Raw genomic sequence first — 22,323 nt, 5'->3', positions numbered from 1 at the left:
TCCACGTGGTCATCAATGACTCACACTTCCCTATTTTGCTTCACTCTTCTTCCTGCCTTCCAGCCTCCTGGGTGCTTCCTGTTCTGCCATGAATGCTGAAGCAGCACCTCCTGGGCACTGGGATGCAGCGTGGGAGAAAGGGAAAGGAAGGGCTAGCTCTAGATCTCTTATAAGTTTTCACGCAGCACACAGCAAGGAGTTTCATGTAGCAGATCTGATTTTCTTTCTTTCTTTCTTTCTTTCTTTCTTTCTTTCTTTTTTTAAAGATTTTCTGTCAGTGTTTCTGTGTATTTGTTTTTATTCTGGTATTATATAAATCTTATTCTCGAGGTTCATTTTGGCTGTTTTTCTTGTCATTTACTTTTGTCGGTCCTTTTGTTTGTTCATTTTTGTTTATATACCTTATAAATCTTACTTTTGGGGCTCATTTTGGCTGGGTTTTCTCTTTTCTTTCCTCTTTCTTTTTCTCTTTTTTCTTTCTTTTAGGTGGTGACTTCCAATTGCTCCGAAACTTTCCAGAGTGCACCTTGCATGGGTCGTGGTTGATAATATTCAGCTATACATCCCCTCAACCACCTCTCACCAAAATGACTAGAAGGAAGAACACCCAACAGAGGAAAAATTCAGAGACTGTGCCCTCTCCCACAGAATATTGGATATAGACATAAACGGTATGTTGGAATGGGAATTCAGGGTATCAATTATCCAGGTAATGGATAGGTTGGAGAAAACCATTAGTGACAACATAGAATCTCTAAGGACAGAAGTGAGAGCTGATCTGGCAGAGGTCAAAAGTGCCATCAGTGAGATCCAATCTAATCTAAATACTCTAACAGCTAGGATAACTGAGGCAGAAGATAGAATTAGTGATCTAGAGGACCAATTGATAGAGAAGAAGGATCAGGAGGAGGCCTGGAACAAATAGCTTAGAAGCCATGAAAACAGATTTAGGGAAATAAATGATGTCATGAAATGTTCCAACATCAGAATTATTGGGATCCCTGAGGGGGTGGAGAAAGAGAGAAGACTAGAAGATATAGCTGAACAAATTCTGGGTGAAAATTTCCCTAATCTGAGGAATGGAACAAGTGTTCATGTCTTAGAGGCAGAAAGATACCCCCCAAGATCAATGAGTCTGGAAAGACATCGAGACACTTAATTGTGAAATTCATGAATCATAATTTCAGACAGGAGGTCTTAAGGGCAGCTAGGGGGAAGAGATTCCTTACATACAGAGGAAGGTCCATCAGAATAATGATAGACCTGGCCACAGAAACCTGGCAAGCCAGAAAGGCCTGGAAGACATAATCAGGGCACTGAATGAGGAGAACATGCAGCCAAGAATACTTTATCCAACAAGGCTGACATTCAAAATGGATGGAGAGATAAAGAACTTCCAAGACTGGCAAGGTTTAAAAGGGTATGTGAACACCAAGCCAGCACTACAAGAAATATTAAGGGGGGGTTCTATAAAAGAAGAAAGAACCCAGGAGTGACATAGAACAGAAATTTACAGAGACAATCTATAGAAAGAAACACCTCACAGACAACATGATGTCAATAAAAAGTTGACATCACTCTCAATATGAAGGGCCTAAATGCTCACTTAAAATGGCAAGGGTTGCAGACTGGATAAAATGACAGGACCTATCCATATGCTGTCTACAAAGGACACACTTGGAACCTAAAGATACATCCAGACTGAAAGGGAAGGGATGGAGAAGCATCTTTCATGCTAACAGGCCTTAAAAAAAAGAAAGCTGGGATAGCAATTCTCATATTAGATAAATTAGATTTTAAGCTAAAGACTGTAGTCAGAGATACAGAAGGACATATCATTCTTAAAGGGTCTATCAACTAAGAAGATCTGACAATTATAAATATTTATGGCCCCCAATATGGGAGCAGCCAACTATATAAACCAACTGTTAACCAAAATAAAGAGTCATATTGGTATAAGTACATTAATAGTAGGGGATCTTAACACATCACTCTCATTAATAGACAGATCATCCAAGCAGAAAATCAATAAAGAAACAAGAGCTTTGAATGAGGACCAGATGGACCTCACAGATATATACAGAACATTCCACCCTAAAAAAACCAGAATATTCCTTCTCGAGTGCGCATGGAACTTTCTCCAGAATAGGCTACATACTAGGTCACAAATCAGGGCTCAACCAATACCAAAGACTGAGATTATTCCCTGCATATTCTCAGACCACAATGCTTTGAAACTGGAGCTCAACCACAAGAAAAAATTTGGAAGGAATTCAAACACTTGGAAGTTAAAGACCAACCTGCTTAAGAATGTTTGGATCTACCAGGAAATCAAAGAAGAACTTAAACAATTCATGGAAACCAGTGAGGTGAAGACACATCAGTCCAAAACCTATGGGATACGGCAGAGGCGGTCCTAAGGGGGAAATACATAGCCATCCAAGCCCCATTCAAAAAAGTTAAAATTCCCGAATACACCAGGTCTGTTTACACCTTAAAGAATTGGAAAATCAACAACAAATTCAGCCAACCCCATACACAAGAAGGGAAATAATCAAGATTAGAGCAGAGGTTGATGAATTAGAAACTAGAGATACAGTAGAACACATCAACAAAACTAGAAGCTGGATCCTTGAGAGAATCAATAAGATCAATAAACCACTGGCTAAACTAATCCAAAAGAAAAGAAAGAGGACCCAAATTAATAAAATTATGAATGAGAGGGGAGAGCTCATGACTGACACCAAGGAAATAGAAACATTCATCAGAAATTATTATCAACAGTTATATGCCAATAAGTTAAACAACCTAGAAGAAATGGATGCATACCTGGATGCATACCAGGATGCATACCTGGAAACCTACAAACTTCCAAGACTGAAACAGGAAGAAATTGACAACCTGAATAGACCAATATCTAGTGATGAAATTGAAGCAGTGATCAAAAACCTCCCCAAAAACAAGAGCCCAGGACCTGATGGATTCCCTGGGGAATTCTACCAACCTTTCAAAGAAGAAATAACACCTGTTCTCCTGAAGCTGTTTCAAAAAATTGAAGCAGAAGGAAAACTTCCAGACTCTTTTTATGAAAGAGCATACCCTGATCCCCAAACCAGGCAAAGACCCTACCAAAAAGGAGAATTTCAGACCAATATCACTGATGAATATGGATGCTAAGATTCTCAACAAGATCCTAGCAAATAGGATCCAACAGCACATTAAAAAGATTATCCACCATGACCAGGTGGGATTCATCCCTGGGTTACAAGGATGGTTCAACATTCGCAAATCAATCAATGTAATAGAACAAATCAATAAGAGAAGGGAGAAGAACCACATGCTGCTCTCAATTGATGCAGAAAAAGCATTTGACAAAATCTAGCATCTGTTCCTGATTAAAACGCTTCAAAGTATAGGGATAGAGGGAACATCCCTGAACTTCATAAAATCTATCTATGGAAAACCCACAGCAAATATCATCCTCAATTGGAAAAAGCTCGCAGCCTTCCCGTTGAGATCAGGAACACGACAAGGATGCCCACTCTCACCACTCTTGTTCAACATAGTATTAGAAGTTCTAGCAACAGCAATCAGACAACAAAGAGAAATAAAAGGTATCCAAATTGGCAGTGAAGAAGTCAAACTCTCTCTCTGTGCAGGTGACTTGATACTTTATATGGAAAACCCTAAAGACTCCACCCCCAAACTACTAGAACTCATACAGTAAATCAGTAACGTGGCAGGATACAAAGTCAATGTACAGAAATCAGTGGCTTTCTTATACACTAACAGTGAAAATACAGAAAGGGAAATTAGAGAATCGAGTCCATTCACTATAGCACCAAGAACCTAACCAAAGAGGTAAAGGATCTGTACTCGAGGAACTACAGAACACTCATGAAAGAAATTGAAGAAGACACAAAAAGATGGAAGAGCATTCCATGCTCTTGGATCGGTAGAATAAACATTGTTAAAATGTCTATACTGTCTAGAGCAATCTATACTTTTCATGCCATTCCAATCAAAATTCCATCGGTATTTTTCAAAGAGCTGGAGCCAATAATCCAAAAATTTGTATGGAATCCGAAGAGACCCCAAATCGCTAAGGAAATGTTGAAAAACAAAAATAAAACTGGAGGCATCATGTTACCTGATTTCAAGCTTTACTACAAAGCTGTGATCACCAAGACAGCATGGTACTGGCATAAAAACAGACACATAGACCAGTGGAACAGAGTAGAGAGCCCAGATATGGACCCTCAATTCTATGGTCAAATAATCTTCGATGAAGCAGGAAAAAATATACAGTGGAAAAAAGATAGTCTCTTCAATAAATGGTGCTGGGAAAATTGGACAGCTATATGTAGAAGAATGAAATTTGGCCAATCTCTTACACCGTACACAAAGATAAACTCGAAATGGATGAAAGGCCTCAACGTGAGACAGGAATCCATCAGAATCCTAGAGGAGAACATAGGCAGTAACCTCTTCGATATCAGCCACAGCAACTTCTTTCAAGATATGTCTCCAAAGGCAAAGGAAACAAAAGTGAAAATGATCTTTTGGGATTTCATCAAGATCAAAAACTTCTGCACAGCAAAGGAAACAGTCAAGAAAACAAAGAGGCAACCCACAGAATGGGAGAAGATATTTGCAAATGACATTACAGACAAAATGTTGATATCCAGGATCTATAAAGAACTTCTCAAACTCAACCACACACACAACAGATATCATGTCAAAAAATGGGCAGAAGACATGAACAGACACTTCTCCAATGAAGACATAGAAATGGCTATCAGACACATGAAAAAATGTTCATCATCACTAGCCATCAGGGAGATTCAAATTAAAACCACATTGAGATACCACCTTACACCAGTTAGAATGGCCAAAATTAGCAAGCCAGGAAACAACGTGTGTTGGAGAGGATGTGGAGAAAGGGAAGCCCTCTTACACTGTTGGTGGGAATGTAAGTTGGTGCAGCCACTTTGGAGAACAGTGTGGAGATTCCTTAAGAAATTAAAAATAGAGGGGCGCCTGGGTGGCTCAGTGGGTTAAAGCCTCTGCCCTTGGCTCAGGTCGTGGTCCCAGGGTCCTGGGATCGAACCCCGCATTGGCCTCTCTGCTCTGCAGGGAGCCTGCTTCCTCCTCTCTCTGCCTGCCTCTCTGCCTACTTGTGATCTCTCTCTGTCAAATAAATAAATAAATAAATAAATAAATAAATAAATAAATAAAAAAGAAATAAAAAATAGAGCTTCCCTAGGACCCTGCAATTGCATTACTGGGTATTTACCCCAAAGATACAGATGTAGTGAAAAGAAGGGCCATCTGTACCCCAATGTTTATAGCAGCAATGGCCACGGTCACCAAACTGTGAAAAGAACCAAGATGTCCTTCAACGGATGAATGGATAAGGAAGATGTGGTCCATATACACTATGGAGTATTAAGCCTCCATCAGGAAGGATGAATACCCAACTTTTGTATCAACATGGACAGGACTGGAAGAGAATATGCTGCGTGAAATAAGTCAAGCAGAGAGAGTCAATTATCATAGGGTTTTACTTATTTGTGGAGCATAAAAAATAACATGGAGGACATAGGGAGATGGAGAGGAGAAGGGAGTTGAGTGAAATTGGAAGGAGAGATGAACCATGAGAGACTGTGGACTCTGAAAAACAATCTGAGGGTTTTGAAGGGGTGGGGGGTGGGAGGTTGGGGGAGCCAGGTGGTGGGTATTATGGAGGGCACGCATTGCATGGAGCACTGGGTGTGGTGCAAAAACAATGAATTCTGTTACGCTGAAAAGAAATAAAAAAATTAAAAAATTATTTATTTATTTATTTATTTATTTATTATATATAAATATTATATGCTTTTTATATTTTTTCTATATATACTATATACTTTTTATATATATACCATATACATGATGACTGTTGGTTTCTACACTTATTTTGATGGTAAATCTGAAGGAACTTGCCCAATGATTGTTTATTGATGTGTGTGTGTGTGTGTGTGAGAGAGAGAGAGAGAGAGAGAGATTGAGAGGGTGGTGGTGGGGGGAGTGGAAGATGACGCCAGGTTTTTGGCCTGAGCAGCTCCAAGAATGGCCGTTGCTATGAACTGAGTTGGGAATGACTTTTGAGGGAACCTAGTTGGTGAGGGTAGTGTTGGAAATCATGAGAACTGCTTTGGCCATTTTGAGAGGCCCATTAGACATCGTGGTGGAGATTTTAAACAGGCAGTGTGATGTATAAGGTTGGAGTTCAAGGGATATTTCTTTATTTCTGGGCAGGATAATTAAAGCCAAAAGATTGGATAAGATTACCTTGAACATGGAGGTAGAGAAAGAAGAGAATGAGGTCAGGAAGATGGAGGAAATCAACAAAGAAGAAAGGGCAACAGTGACCAGAAAGGGAGCAGAAGAACAAAGAATAGGGTCCTGAGAGCCTTGAGGACCCAGTGTTTCAAAGAGGCTATGATTAACTATGTCATGCACTGCTGATGGGTCGAGAAAGACAAAGTGAGGATTAATCAGTCACAGTGTTTGCAGTGTAGTTGTGGGGGGCTAGAGTGAGCTTAAGGAAGAATAAGGGAACATATCATGGACTAGTTGTTCTGAAAGTTCTGTTCACTACAAGACAAATAGAACCTGCATAGAACATATTTTTAAAATAGCATTATTGAGCTTGCAAGAAGTCAAAGAATTCCCCAAGGGACAAAAATCCTTAAGTAAACCATGAGGTAAGACCAGAACAATGAGTGGTGAGCTGCTTCTTCTTGACAAGGAGATTCAGGGGAGTCTGAAAATTCAGTTCTTGGCTTTAACCATGTCTACCCAAATATCCCATTCCAAGATCCTCCTTCTTCTTACCAGTGCCCTTCCTTTAGCATAAGAAACCTAGAGGGGTTGAAATTTTAACTGGCATTGTGACTCTGAAAGCTTTCTTGTGAAACTCTCACTGTGGTCCTCAGCCACATTTTCCCTGTGAGTACAGGAAATGGGCAAATCCTTCAAAGTTGCCATGAAGGCCTCTGATTCTCCATGAGTGTTTCCAATTGTATATTCATAACCTCTGTCTCTCCCCCCCTTACTCTTCTAAGAACACTTTCCAGCACTGTAAGAAGAAACCAGGTAACTATGATTTTTTTTTTTAAAGATTTTATTTATTTATTTGACAGACAGAGATCACAAGTAGGCAGAGAGGCAGGCAGAGAGGCGGGGGGAAGCAGGCTCCCCGCCGAGCAGAGAGCCCGATGCGGGGCCCGACCCCAGGACCCCGGGATCATGACCTGAGCCGAAGGCAGAGGCTTTAACCCACTGAGCCACCCAGGCGCCCCGGTAACTATGATTTTTATGACACCATTATTGTCATATCAACTGGTCACTTGATGCCTTCCTTCCTCTTCAGCTGCACTTTCCCCCATATTACCACTGGTGATAATATGAATAAAATGATGCAGTGAGCTAAAAACAAGGATTACTAGTGCCTCAATTCCCCTCAGCAAGGATGGCTGTCATGTCTTCTGTTGAGAAAACCACCTGCCTTGAGTGACCTGGCTGGGCCTGATGCACAAAGCCTGAAGAGAGTAATAAATGAATAAACTCTAGTTGGAATTCAGTGGGTGAAATAATCACATAACAAATGATTAAACTATAAAGAACTTTTCAACAAGAAGAAAGTAGTTTATTACCTCATCTGATGTATAAAGTATATTCCACATGGTCTAAAAACCTAAAAAATAAAAGAAAGCAATAAATGAATACTTAAGAGAATATGAAAATACCGTGGGGGATGGAAAATACCTTCTCACAAAGGAGAGAAAAACAAGAGAAACTAGAAATAAATGAACATTCATGATTATGCATAGATTGAGAAACTGTGTATGTTAAAAGATAATATACATGTGAAAAGATAGGAGACACATCAGGAAACACGTTTTCGTTATACATGTGATATTCAGAGGGTTGCTATCCATCTTATAAAGAGAATTTCTGTAAGATGACAAGAAGTGAAATATAACATCAACCCTAAAATGGGCCAAGATTATGAAGAGGAAATCTGTTGAAGGGAAATACAGATGACCAATAAGAATATAGAAATTTTCTCTACCTTATTAGATAAATAAAAATTAAAGCATCAATGAGGAACTATTTTCCACCATCTTACTAGAAAAAATGAAAAAAGAGATACCATTGTGCACTGTCAAGTATATGAGGAGACAGACCCTCATATCTTCTCAGTGAGAACATGGCTTGCCATATCCCTTTGGAAACTAACCTGAAATTATCTATTAAAATTAAAAATACATCTATCATTTGTCCCAGCATTCTGAATCATGGGAATAATTCTACAGAAACAAAAGCATCTGTCCACAAAATGTATGGACAAGGATATGTATCATAGGCTTGTAGTAGCAAGATACACACATGCATTCAGTTAAAAAAAGGGAAAAGTAAGCTAAAACCACACCAGCAGTATACTAAAGTGCCTATCAGTAGGAGGATACTTGTATAGAGTATGGTGCAATTTCAATACAGACTATTATTCAGATATTAAAAGAATGAAGTAGAGCTGGAAGGACGTTTATACTGCATTAAGTGGGGGAAAAAAACAAGTCATAGACAGTACATCGAATGAGATTTTACATTTGAAACAAAACAGCCCATATACATACATACATACATACATACATACATATTATATACATACATATATATATATATTTATACAATCTTGGAGAAAGATATGGAAGAATACATAAAAAAACTACTTACTTATGGGGCTGGGCCTAGAGAATGTGGGGAGAATGAGTGTTTATGACCTTTTCCTATCTCTGCAGTGTTGACTTATTGCAGTGAAGTGAGCCCAAAAGGATAGCAGTTTTGATCTTGTTTATCGCTGCCTCTGTAGTATGTAAAAACATGACAGGTATATTAGATCTATTCAATAAAATTTATTGCATAAATATTTATTATTTAATTAAAAAAAGGGAATGGCAAATGGGATCAGATGATGGAAAAAGCAGAGTTGAGTAAACCTAAGAACAACCCCATAAGAGATGTGGAGAGAGCTGCCTCAGGAAGGAAAGCCCTCTTCCCAGAGGGACCTGCGGGTGGGGGGACTTTAAATTCAGAATCAGAAAGTCAGGGAAGAGGGATGGGCCACAGGGTGATTCCAGAGGTAATTAAGCAAATAATCCTCCCTTGCACACCTGGGTCACTTCTCCTTCCCCTCATTTGTTTATGGAATGGTTGGTTCAAGGGTTTGCTCCTGGGGTCAATGGGAAATGATCAGCTGTTGTGTGAGGTTGGAGAGGCGTAGCATGGTTGGGTCTCCAAAATGGTCACAGAATAAGGAAAAGAACTGTGCTTTATGCAACAAAAATATACCAAAGACAGTGCCTGAGAGCCAAATTGTTGCCAGGTCATCTGCTAGCTCTCCATCGGCACACCCTTGGTAATTCTGTCATCCCACTGATGCCAGGACTACACTTCGTTAGCTCCAGGCAACCACAGTCCTTACAAACGCTGAAGATCCAATGCCTGGTATCTATGAAGTCAACTTGGCACCTCACTTGAAGCAAAGCTAGCAAACATTTGAGGGAAATTAACATTATAAAGAAGGGCCAAGAATAATAAAAGATATAATCAGCTAGGTATGAAACAAACAAATGTTAAACGCTCATAATTATTATCTTCAGAAAATTTTATGTTATAATTCCTAAATATTATGAATATTATATTTATAAATCAAGGTCTGAACATAGAAAGTTCTTTTTTTAAAAAAGATTTTATTATTTCTTTGACTGAGAGAGAAAGAGAGCACAAGCAGGGAAAGAGGGAGAGGGAGAAGCAGACTCCCTCCTGAGCAGGGAGCCCAAAGGAGGGTGCGGTCCCATGGCGAAGCTCAATCCCAGGACCTGAGACAGGGGCAGACACTCAACTAACTGAGCCAGCCAGGTGTCCCCCCAAAGTTCTTACAAATCAAAAAATCACTTATCAAAAGAACATTCCAAATAATTGGAAGACATGGCTGTACAATGAACCAGTGACTTGGAAATCGTGTTACAGTATAGTCCCACAGCATAGACCAAAAAGACAAGGAGCTGGGAATTGGGATGATAAAGATAAGAGTCATGAAGGACAGATCCAGGAGATCAGATAAGTTTGAGAGGAGGTTAGAAGAATAAATCAGAATATAAAGAAGGAGGAGAAAAAATTCAGAAGTGAAGAAGTAATAACTCTGATCAAAACTGCCTGAGGGGAAAAGGGAATGGCTAGGTGAAATTGCTGGAATCTGAATTTTGGGGATAAGGGTAATAATTTACAAGTTTTCAGAAAAAAATAACAAGCAAGGGAAAGCCAGCTGTAATGGCAAAAGACTCAAAGATTAGATGTCAGTGGACAAGAAGCAGAGGTTACTTGGTTTTGAGGAGAAAGAACTGGGAAACGGAACTTCCGTAGTTAGAAAATGTCATAGAAGAATTAGGTACAAAATAACAGGGCTGTTCTTATACCATTGAAAAAATTACTCTCAAGGTGCCTGGGTGGCTCAGTGGGTTAAAGCCTCTGTCTTCGGCTCAGGTCATGATCCCCGTGTCCTGGGATCGAGCCCTGCATTCAGCTCTCTGCTTAGCAGAGAGCCTGCTTCCCTTCCTCTCTCTCTGCCTGCCTCTCAGCCTACTTGTGATTTCTGTCTGTCAAATAAATAAATAAAATCTTGGAAAAAAAAAGAAAAAAATTACTCTTAGCAGATTAAAAATTTAAGAAAGAAGATGATGTAGATTACAGTAACAGTTGATGAGCACTAATTATAATTTACAGTTATTGTTAATTATTGTTAATATATTTCATACAATTTAAAAATTGACCTCCAATAAAAGAGTGTACAGTACAATAATTGATCATCATATGGAAATAACACTTCATTATTATTTAGGAGGGATGGTTGGGAAAGACAGAAAATTAAAGAAAGGATACATACCTTATTTTGAGGAGAGATCGTAGTATTTATGAGACTGACGCACTGCCTACTGCGCTAAGGAGGCACCTGAGATCATAGTATTTAGTTGTTCATATTTTTTTTAAAGATTTTATTTATTTATTTGACAGAGAGAGATCACAAGTAGACAGAGAGGCAGGCAGAGAGAGAGAGAGAGAGAGAGAGGGAAGCAGGCTCCCTGCTGAGCAGAGAGCCCATTGCGGGACTCGATCCCAGGACCCTGAGATCATGACCTGAGCCGAAGGCAGTGGCTTAACCCACTGAGCCACCCAGGCGCCCTAGATATTCATATTTTTAGGGAGATGTTTTTTTAAATAGCTTTGTTAAAAAATTAAATCACATAGCTAATAGAATGTTGATTTTTGGCAGAGATCTGTCCAATATCCTTTCTTCTTTTTTTCTTCCTGCATGGAACTTGGGCATGATGGGGGGACCCTAGCAACCGCTGTGTAATTCTGAGAATGGAAATTATTCTCTGTGAATGGTGGAGCAGAAGGAGAGAGGGAGTCTGGGTTCTTGAAATAGTCGAGCCTCCACTTCTGCTCTGGACTGCCTTCCTCCAGACTTCCTTTACATTCCAGAATACATATTCTTTTTTTTTTTTTCTTTTTTGGTTTGCATGAATTTAATTAAAAATTTTTAAAAAATTTAAATTCAGTTAATTAACATATAATGTATTATTAGTTTCAGAGGTACAGGCTTGTGATTAATCAGTTTTATATAAAACTCGGTGCTCATTACATCAAGTACCCTCCTTACTGTCCATCACCCAGTTACCCCACCCCCACCCCTGCTCCGCTCCAGCAGCTCTCAGTTTGTTTCCTATGATTAAGAGGTTAATCATAACCTCTTAATCATAGGATTAAGTTTTTGGTTAATCCTTTGGTTTTGTCTTGTCTTATTTTTTTCCTCTCTTCCCCTATGATCCTGTTTTGTTTCTTAAATTCCGCATATCAGTGAGATCAATAGGATAATTATCTTTCTCTGATTGACATATTTTGGTTGGCAGAAAGCCCTCTAGTTATATCCACGTTGTCGCAAATGGCAGGATTTCATTTTTTTCTTGATGGCTGAGTAGTATTCCATTGTATATATATATATGCCTTTAAATTTTATATATATATATTTTTAAAAATTATATATATTTAAAAAATTTAATTATATATTTATTCAATTTATTTATATATTATTTATATAATAATTCATTTATATTATTATTAATAATATTATTATATATTACATTATATTATTATATAATAATATTATTATAATATATTATTTATATAATAATATTATTTATATATATTATTTATATAATTATTTATATATTTATATATAGATTTAATTATATACACACACACATATATATATATCTATATATATATCTACATATATATATCTTCTTTATCCATTCATCTGTCAATGGACATCTGGGCTCTTTCCATAGTTTGGCTACTGTGGACATTGCTGCTATAAACATTGGGGTGCTCATGCCCCTTCAGATCACTACATTTTTATCTTTGGAGTAAATAACCAGTAGTGCTATTGCTGGGTCGTAGGGTAGCTCTATTTCCTTTTTGAGGAAACTCCATACTGTTTTCCAGAATGGCTGCACCAGCTTGAGTTCCCACCAACAGCGTAAGAGGGTTTCCCTTTCTCCCCATTCTCAACAACATCTGTTGTTTCCTGACTTATTAATTTTAGCCAGAGAATACATATTCTTAAGCTTTTCTTATTTTAGTGTTTCTGTTTTAGTCACTGAAATAAAATACTAACTGATACATAAATTCTTAAAACCACTAGGAGAAACATAGAAACAGCAAGCTAAAACTCAATTGATTTTGGAAAGGCCAGCAAGGGTGTAAAAATACAAAAAAGAAGGGAAAAATGCCACCCACAAAATAGATGGCAGAGTCACAAAGTAAAATCCAGTTGTATGCTTTTTGTGAGAGATGCAGCAGAAATAAATGGACACAGCAAGACTGAACAACACTTGGGTAGATAAGTATATGCAAGATAAATGCTAACCAAAGGAAAACAATTTAGCCATGTAAGTATCAGACAAAACAGACTAAAAGTTAAGATCTTTAAGTGGAGGGCGCCTGGGTGGCTCAGTGGGTTAAGCCGCTGCCTTCGGCTCAGGTCATGATCTCAGGGTCCTGGGATCGAGTCCCGCATCGGGCTCTCTGCTCAGCAGGGAGCCTGCTTCCCTTCCTCTCTCTCTGCCTGCCTCTCTGCCTACTTGTGATCTCTGTCTGTCAAATAAATAAATAAAATCTTTAAAAAAAATTAAAAAAAAATCTTTAAGTGGAAAAATGAATGTCTTTATTTGGGGGGAAAAAGAGGTATGATATGCTAAGAAGTCAAAATGGTCACGAACTTCTATATACAAAACTACTTTGCACTGGGATGAATAAAATAAAATCTGTTAAAAATATAAGGAAAGAACAACAACCACAATAGGAGACATTAGAAAAAACAAACAAACCAAAACCCAACATAGAAGATTTGAGTGCTTTGATGAAGATGATTTGTTATGGCTTTGCACACAATGAACAAAAAGTAAACATCGTTTTCAGTTCCCATGGGGCATTAAATATGGGACATCAATGAATGCTAGGCACTACAGAAAATGTCAACAAATCCTTAAAGTTGAAAATGTACAGGTCACATTTTCCAAAGTAATGCAATAGAATTGAATTAAAAACATTTTAATCAGAAATTTTTAACCATTTGGAAATACTTTTAAAAGCAGTTTTCTAGGTATCTCTTGTCAAAGGTAAATCAGGCATTCAGTCGCTAGCAATCTAGGAATTGAAATATGAACACTTTGCTTCTTCACATGTGGGTTGCAGTCAATGTGGATTTGAGAATTCTTCATTTTTATTGATTTTTACTACAAAATGAGACATATCAAAAATAAAGGAACGAAAACATTTTACTTAAGATGTAATGTAATATAAATGTAAAAGCCAAATCAAAAGAAAGGAGGAATGCATTAGCAGTTATAAAAGCAAAACTCATTGAAGCAGAAAACTGCCAACATAGTAACACAAGGTTCTCAGGTTCTCAGGCTCCCTCTTCCCTGGGCTGTACCTGAAGGGCAGTCTGCTTGGCGGGGCTGGGCAGCTGGCTCCCAGGCTCAGGAGGTGGGTCGCACAGACATGTTGGCTCGTGGGTGGGTGTTGTTGTTTCCAGACTAGGCGGCTGACTAACATCCCTGCTTTCCTGAGGTTCCTGTCTTCTGGCTACTCTTCATCACTGCTTCATCGGCTCACCTCTCAGGGACCCCTCTTCTTTCATTGAAGACTTCCGCTCCTGGATCAGTCTTGCTTTCCATCTTATGTCCTGCCCACGTCCTAGATAATTTTCATTTCCTGGAGCTTCCCAATTCTTTGACCAATTCTGCTAAGTTTCATCTCAACTGCTTTGGACACCCAAGGAACAAATTCATTACCTAAATGAGCTTCATTTATGAAATTCTTAGTTCAAATATCCTTCAGTCCCTGACCCTGACCTTGACTTCTAATTCCTAACTCTCTGACATAGATATTTCATTTATACCTCCTGTTTCACCTCCAGTGTCTTGGCTGCTTTGGTTTCTCCACTTCTGTCTTTACAGTTTTCCCTTTCTGCATTAGATTTCATGATTGATTGCACTCAGCTGATGAAATATAGAAGTTCTGGCTCATTTGTGAAAAAAGACTAACTCACTTTGCTCACTTTGCCATCATTCTCTTGGACATGACCTCAACAAGCTCATCAGCCGATTTATTGCAAATCATATTTATAGGTTCTTAGGAATCATCAGGAGCCCTGAGGAATCCTCAGATTTTGGAGAGTGGGGATAATCTGGGGAAGGTTCATGAAGGAGGAGACCTGTGGAATGGATGGTGTAGAGCTTGTTAGCAGGGGAAGGGGAGGAAAAGTGGGGTGGGAAAGTCACTGAGAGTCCTGAGGAATGAAAAAGTGGTGCCAATTTGTGAAAGAGCCAAAATATCATGATGGTTCCATTAGAATGGTGGGAGAAGTAAGGTCTGGGGATAAAGTATGGACAAAGCAACTTCTGATCCCCTTTATGATTCCAGGAACTCTAGGCAGCAACTGAGACCAGAAATCCTCCAACCAGATCACATACTCTCAATCCCTCCTGCCTTCTGCCCTCTCTGGGCAGCAAAGCATCTCCAATTCTGAAGAAGTAATTAACAAAGAAAGGAACAAGCTCCATAACAGATACAAGCATGGTTAGAGGGAAAGGAACTCAGGGAAGTTATTCTGGCCATATTCTGCTCAGGTAGGAAGAGACCAAAGCTGTCACTCCTATTTTTGGATTCTTAAGAGTCCTAGGCAGGGAGCTTATCTACAAAGGACAAAAGAGGAAACCCTTCCCGAAACTCCTGTCAGTCAGATGGTAGTTAGTCTTCTCTGTGGCTTAAGAACTCCCTGTGCTGGGTTTCAGGCAGTGAGGAAATACGGAAACACTAGAAGTCAGGACACCCACTTGGATTGCCTTCGAGGCTTTGTAGAACCCAATTCAAACTTCTTTTAACCTCATTTCCCAGCCTTTCATCTACTGCATATTCAAGACACATCCAACTGTTCCTGAACACTCCAAGGGTGTTCCCATCTCTGACTGGAATGCTTTCTCTTCCTTTTCCTCTTGTCAAAATGTTATCCATTCTCAAGGTCTGGCGTAAAAGCCATTTCCTCTGTTGTTTCTTCAAGCCTCCTAGGCTCAGAGGTAATTATCCCCTCTTGGCACTCATGCACTTCTCCAGTGCACACTGATCTCTGAAATTAGACTCTGTGTGTGTGTGTGTGTGTGTGAGAGAGAGAGAGAGAGAGAGAGAGAGAGAGAGAGAAAATTGTCAGGGAAGATTAAGGGAAAGACTGTGAGTTGAAGTGTGCAGTTTCTCTTCAAGCCAGCACTGGCTGGGATGGAGTATGGTAGACAGAATAAGGCCCCCTTCCTCCCAAAATGTCCACATCTTCATCCTTACAGCTTGTGAATATGTTATGTTACCTGGCACAGGGAAATTAAGGTTGCAGGTAGAATTAAGTTTACTAACGAGCTGACATTGAGATGAGGAGATTATCCTGGATTATGTGGGTAGGTCTAGTGTAATCATAAAGATACTTAAAAGGAAAATAGCGAGGCAGAATCAGAAGGAGATGTGAAGCAGAGGTTAGAGTGATGGGATTGCTGGCTTTAAAGAAGGAAAGGGGCCACAAGCCAAGGAATCTGGGCAGCTTCTGGAAGCCAGAAAAGGCAAGGAAACATATTCTCCCCAAGAGTCTCCAGAAGGAATGTGACTCTGCTGATGCCTTGATGTTAGCCCTGTGAGGTGCATTTCAGACATTTGATCTCCAGAATTGCAAGATTTGTGTTGTTTGAAGCCACTAAATTTGCAGAATAGTTAAGCAATAGGAACGATGCAGTGAGACAAGTCTCTTGGTGGACTACTAGGTCTAACTGCTCCTCCTGTGGGGTGTTGCTCCTTCTAGGGCAAAATCCAAAGCCGTTCTGAGTTTCTAGCTAATGTGGGAGGACGATTCCATTATAGCCCCCTCAGGCACATGGGGTGGGCGATGGTGAAGATGCTGAAGAGGGGGAGAATATTAACGGGGGCCTAGTGCAGCATGGAATATTATGAAAATAATCAGGGATGTCTACGAGAGCTCATTAGGGACAGTGTACTGCCATGTGCTTTCTTCCCACTTTCCCTGGGTGCATTTTGTCATGTGGGTTGAAGTCACTGGGTGACACAGGAAGAGATACTCTTCTTCTTGGAGGCTCAAACTCTTCATTTGTAAATAAAGAAGTTGGATCAGATTTCTCTCAGGCCACTGGCAGCTCAGATATTGGACTTGATGTTCACTCAGTGTCCCCCTCTGCCACCCCGTCCTTGTATTCTCTTGTGGAGACACAAAGACACCCAGTGGGCCTGAGATAGGCTTCTCTCTGGATGTGTGCCCTGCATAGACAACTTTCCTCAAGTTCCCAGCTCCTCTTTCGCCTGGGGCAGACCCTCTCTATACAATAATTTGCACAAATTGTATGTATTTGCTATATTCTCTGGACCCCAAAACATGAGACTGCTTCCTGCTAGAGTGGAAGGATAGGAAGTATGTGAGATTTCTCGGGCTTCTCTGTTGATTTTTGTGGTAAAATTTTTGCCATAGCATGTTTGGACCAGCAGAGGGCAGTGTTAGACTGCTAAATTTTTAATATGCGCAATGGCTAGCTGTGGGAATTTCATTTTTGATAGTTCTGTTACAGGTATTTCAAACTGATTGCAACTATTCTAGTTTGTGAAATATGTCAAAAATAGACAAGAACAGAATAATGTAATAAACATCCATATTACATACCTACTGTCCAGCTAGATCAAATTTTAATGGTATGTGTATTTAATTAATAAAATAAATAAATATATGAAGAATCAATTGAACCTTGACTCCTCTTTCTTTCAAATCAGAACTAGCCACTGTCTTTTTTTTTTTTTAAGATTTTTTTATTCATTTATTTGACAGAGAGAGATCACAAGCAGGCAGAGAGGCACGCAGAGAGAGAGGAGGAAGCAGGCTCCCCGCTGAGCAGAGAGCCCGATGCGGGGCTCGATCCCAGGACCCTGAGATCATGACCTGAGCCGAAGGCAGCGGCTTAACCCACTGAGCCACCCAGGCGCCCCATAGCCACTGTCTTTAACTGAAGATTTATTCCTCTCCTGCATGTTTTTGGTTTTTTTATTACATACTCATGTGTCCATCAGTATTACAAAGTATTGCTTTGCAGATTTTAAATTTTAAATAAATGGTCTCACATTTTTTTTCCCTTCTGAAACTTACTTTTTTTTTAACTTCGCATTTTATTTTGAGACTTATCTCTGGTGAAAAATATGCCTGTAGTTCATTATTTAAACTGTTTTCCAGGATTCCATTGTGTGAACATAGTCAATCTATTAGTCTATATCTATGCCTCTTTTGACAGATGTTTATCTTTCCAGTTCTTCCTCTTGCTAAACATATTACAAAAATATTTTTGTTTATGTCTCCTTGGGTATGTGGTTAGAGTTGTAGTTGTGTGATATAGCATCTTCAATTTTAATACACATTGTCAAGTTGTTTTCCAAAATCTTAAAACCAAATGCTCTGCAGGGGTGATACCTACAATGTATACGATTATTTCCATTGATTGCTTCAATGTTTGATATTATCAGACTTAAAAATTTTGCAAATACACTGTATATGAAAGTGGCTTCTTAATATATTAATTTACATTTCTCATTTTATCAATTAAGTTGAAGTTTTTTTCATAATAAGTTCATTGCTGTTTACATTTCTTCTGTGAATTTCTGTTTTTAAATAAAAAATTTTTATAATGGGGGGCGCCTGGGTGGCTCAGTGGGTTAAGCCGCTGCCTTCGGCTCAGGTCATGATCTCAGGGTCCTGGGATCGAGTCCCACATCGGGCTCTCTGCTCAGCAGGGAGCCTGCTTCCCTCTCTCTCTCTGCCTGCCTCTCTGTCTGCTTGTGATCTCTGTCTGTCAGATAAATAAAATCTTAAAAAAAATTTTTTATAATGGTAAGAACACTTAACATTATTTCTACCTCTTAACAAATTTTTAAGTGTACAATACAGTATTATTAAGTAAATGCATAATGCTGTACAACGTATTTCTAGAATTCATCATCTTATACTTATTCTTTATAGTCAAACTTTCCAGGTCTTTGTTCAAAAATCATTTTCCTAGACAGATCTTCCTAGACTCCTGTAGCTAAAGTTACCCACTCCCCATTCTTAGTAACCTTTATTCTGCTGCCTTACTATCTTTCCTTTTTTCAATTCCCAAGTTTTATTTTATTTTTAAAATTAGAGGTGGGGCAAGATGGTGGGGAAGTAGGATACCCTGTTTCAACTGGCCCCCTAAAGTGAGCTATTTTTAAAATGAAAAAAATTATTTCCTCCCAGCTTTATTGATGAATGATTGTCAAATAAACATTGTGTATATTTATGGTATAAAATTTGAGGGACTTCTGGGTGGTTCAGTTGGTTAAGTGTCTGACTCTTGATTTTGGCTCAGATCATGACCTCAGGGTCATGAGATCAAGCCTCATGCTGGCTCTACGCTGGGTGCAGAACCTGCTTGAGATTCTCTCTCTCCCTCTGCTCCCCTGCTTCCCTTCTACAACTCAACACCAAAAAACCAAATAATCTGATTAAAAATGGGCAGAGGACCTGAAAAGACATTTTTTTCAAAAAAGACATACAGATGGCAAATGGACACGTGAAAAGATGCTCAACATCACTAATTAGGAAAATGCAAATCAAAACTACAATGAGATATCACCTCACACGTACCAGAATGGCTAGAATCAAGAAAGTAAGAAATCACAACTGTTGGAGAGGATGTGGGGAGAAAGGAACTATTGTGAATTATAAGTGAGAATGCAAATTGGTGAAGCCATTGTGGAAGAGAGTATGGGGTTTCCTCAAAAAATTAGAAATAGAAATACCATATGATCCAGTAATTCCACTACTGGCTATTCATCCAAAGAAAACAAAAACACTAATTTGAAAGATACATGTAACCCTATGTTTACTACAACATCATTTTCCAATAACCAAGATATAGAAGCAACACAAGTATCCAATAGATGAATGGATAAAGATGTGATAGGAAAGGATGGACCTAGAGAGTATTACGCTAAGTGAAACAAGTCAGACAAAGAAAGACAAATACTGCATGATTTCACTTATATGTGGACTCTAAAAAACAAAACAAACAAACCAAAGCAGAAACAGACCCATAAAACTGATGTTTGCTAGGGCAGAGGAGGCTAGGGAACATGGGCAAAATGAGTGAAGCAGAGGGGGAGATACAAGCTCCCAAATATGGAGGGACTAAGTCACAGGAATTAAAGGCGCAGCATAGGGAATATAGCCATTGGTATTGTAACAGTGTTGGATGGTGTGAAGTGGTAGCTATACTTGTGATGAACAGTGCATAATGTATAAACCTGTGCAATGCCTATGCTGTACACCTGACACTAATGTAATGTTGCATGTCAACTATACTTCAATTAAAAAATGCCACTGATTATAACAGCATTTTGTTTATCCCTTCTTTTGTCCATGGTTGCTTCCATGTCTTGGTTATTGTAAATAGTGCTGCAGTGAACATGGGAGAGCAGATGTCTTTTGGAGATAGTAATTTCATTTGCTTTGGGTCTGTTTCTCATGTCTTTTATCTTTGTATTTCTTGTAGCCTCCTATACAGGAGAACTTCTCAGCTTGTTATTTCAGCTATTTTTTTAAAAAGATTTTATTTATTTATTTGAGAGGGAGAGATGGAGAGAGAGAGAGAGATAGCAAGAAAAAGCCCTAGTGGGAAGGAAAGGGAGGAGCAGAATCCCTGCTGAGCAGGCAGCTGACATGGGACTTGATCCCACAACCCTGGGATCATGACCTGAGCCACCCAGGTCAGGTGCCCTTCAGCTGGCTGTTCTGTTTTAATTGAATCCATTTGCCATTCAGACCACTTTTTTTCATGACCCTGCTAACAGCCCTTGAATATCTCTGAAGGTGGTTGGTCTGTTCATTCTTCATTCTTAGTTGTTTTTCTTTCTTGTAATATTTAGTCTCTCTCATAATGCTGGTTTTCCCCAAATGCTTGGTGAGTTTTGTTTGCTGTGTATCTTTCAGTTTGAAGATCCGAGTTTGCTTATTCTGTTATCACTGTCTTCCCATAGTGGTTGTGGATAATTCCTCACCGTTGAGGCTCCTCATCCTTCTGAAGCTCTGGAAAGACAATGCCTCTGAGTCCATTGCCTGCATACGTCACTGCTGCCTGGAGCTCTGCACAGTAGGAGAGATCAGCTGTCTAAATGACCTGCATGGAGTTCTGCACTGATCATGCTCATGCTCGAGGCTCTTATGCCTTACATTCAGTGACCTTGGGCTTAGTTTCCCCAAACCACTCTTTCTTCCACTGCTGTCTTTCTTAACCCTTCTTCAGATGTGATTCCTCTGTTTCTCTGATTCTCTCTGCTTTCTGTTGTTTGAAGATTCCTAAAAAAATGCTGGTGTCATTTATTTTTGATTCCCAGACTATTAGGGATATATTTTGGTTTCATGTATCTTTTATGTTCTTTCTTGGGGATTGAGGTGAGAAGGAGAGTAGATGTCTGTGATCAATTTTCCATCTTGGTTCAATCTCTTTTATTAAATTAATTTCTACATACCCTATAATTTCAATCCTGATTTTTCATTTAGCCGAACGTGTATACATTTCCAAGTGAATTATTTGAATTTCATATATTGAAAATAAATTCATGGTACTTGTATAATAAAAAGACAATCAAAAAAGAAGTTAATGGCTATAAGAACATTATCAAAACTTATGGACTATAGCTGAAGTGAGTCTGACAAGAGGAGGCCTTGAATGCAATAGTTATTAAGTAAGAGAGGGTTAAAAATTATCTAATTTAGAGAAAGAACAATAAAATAAACCTTAGGAATGTAGCATAGAAGTAAAGAAAGGAAAACATAGGTCCATAGACTACAACATAGAGAAGAGGAGAAATAATAAATGAATTCACATATTTTTAAAAAGAACTGATAAAATTAATCAACAGAAAAGGTGAAAGACCAAACACTTATTAGTGAAAATTAAAGATATAGCTGTATATACAGCACTTAAAACCATAAGATCACCTTTGAATACTTCCTATGAAAACATAAATAGCTAACATCTACCCCAAAGAATTAAGAATGCAAAAAAATAGAGAAATAATTGTGGAAAACTTTCAAAAACCTGTCAGCACCATTTTCAAACTCCTTGCTTCCAAAGCATTGGATGTACACGGCTTTGCTGTCTATTCAATCAACCCAGTAAGAAAGAGAGGATTCTTATGGTTATTTAAACTATTTCAGAACTTTGAAAAGATGGAAAAATTACCAATTCATTTTATGGAGCTAACATAACCCTGGTACTAAAACTTGAAGATAGTAAAAACAAAAACATTGACTAATCCTTTTTGTGAAGCGTTACAAAATCCTAATTACCATACAAGGTAAGGGCAGACCGGATTCAGAAATGAATTATGAGAACAATACATGATTTATGATCAAGGATTCCTTTTTAAAAAGAACTATAAGAATGGTTTAAAATTCAGGGCACCTGGGTGACTCAGTGGGTTAAAACCTCTGCCTTCGGCTCAGGTCATGGTCCTAGGGTCCTGGGATGGAGCCCTACATTGGGCTCTCTGCTCAGCAGGGAGCCTGCTTCCCTCTCTCTCTCTCTCTCTCTC

The sequence above is a fragment of the Lutra lutra genome, chromosome 8 (genome assembly GCF_902655055.1).
Source record: "Lutra lutra chromosome 8, mLutLut1.2, whole genome shotgun sequence".
Classification (NCBI taxonomy): domain Eukaryota; kingdom Metazoa; phylum Chordata; class Mammalia; order Carnivora; family Mustelidae; genus Lutra; species Lutra lutra.
This window is presented reverse-complemented; position numbering follows the sequence as displayed.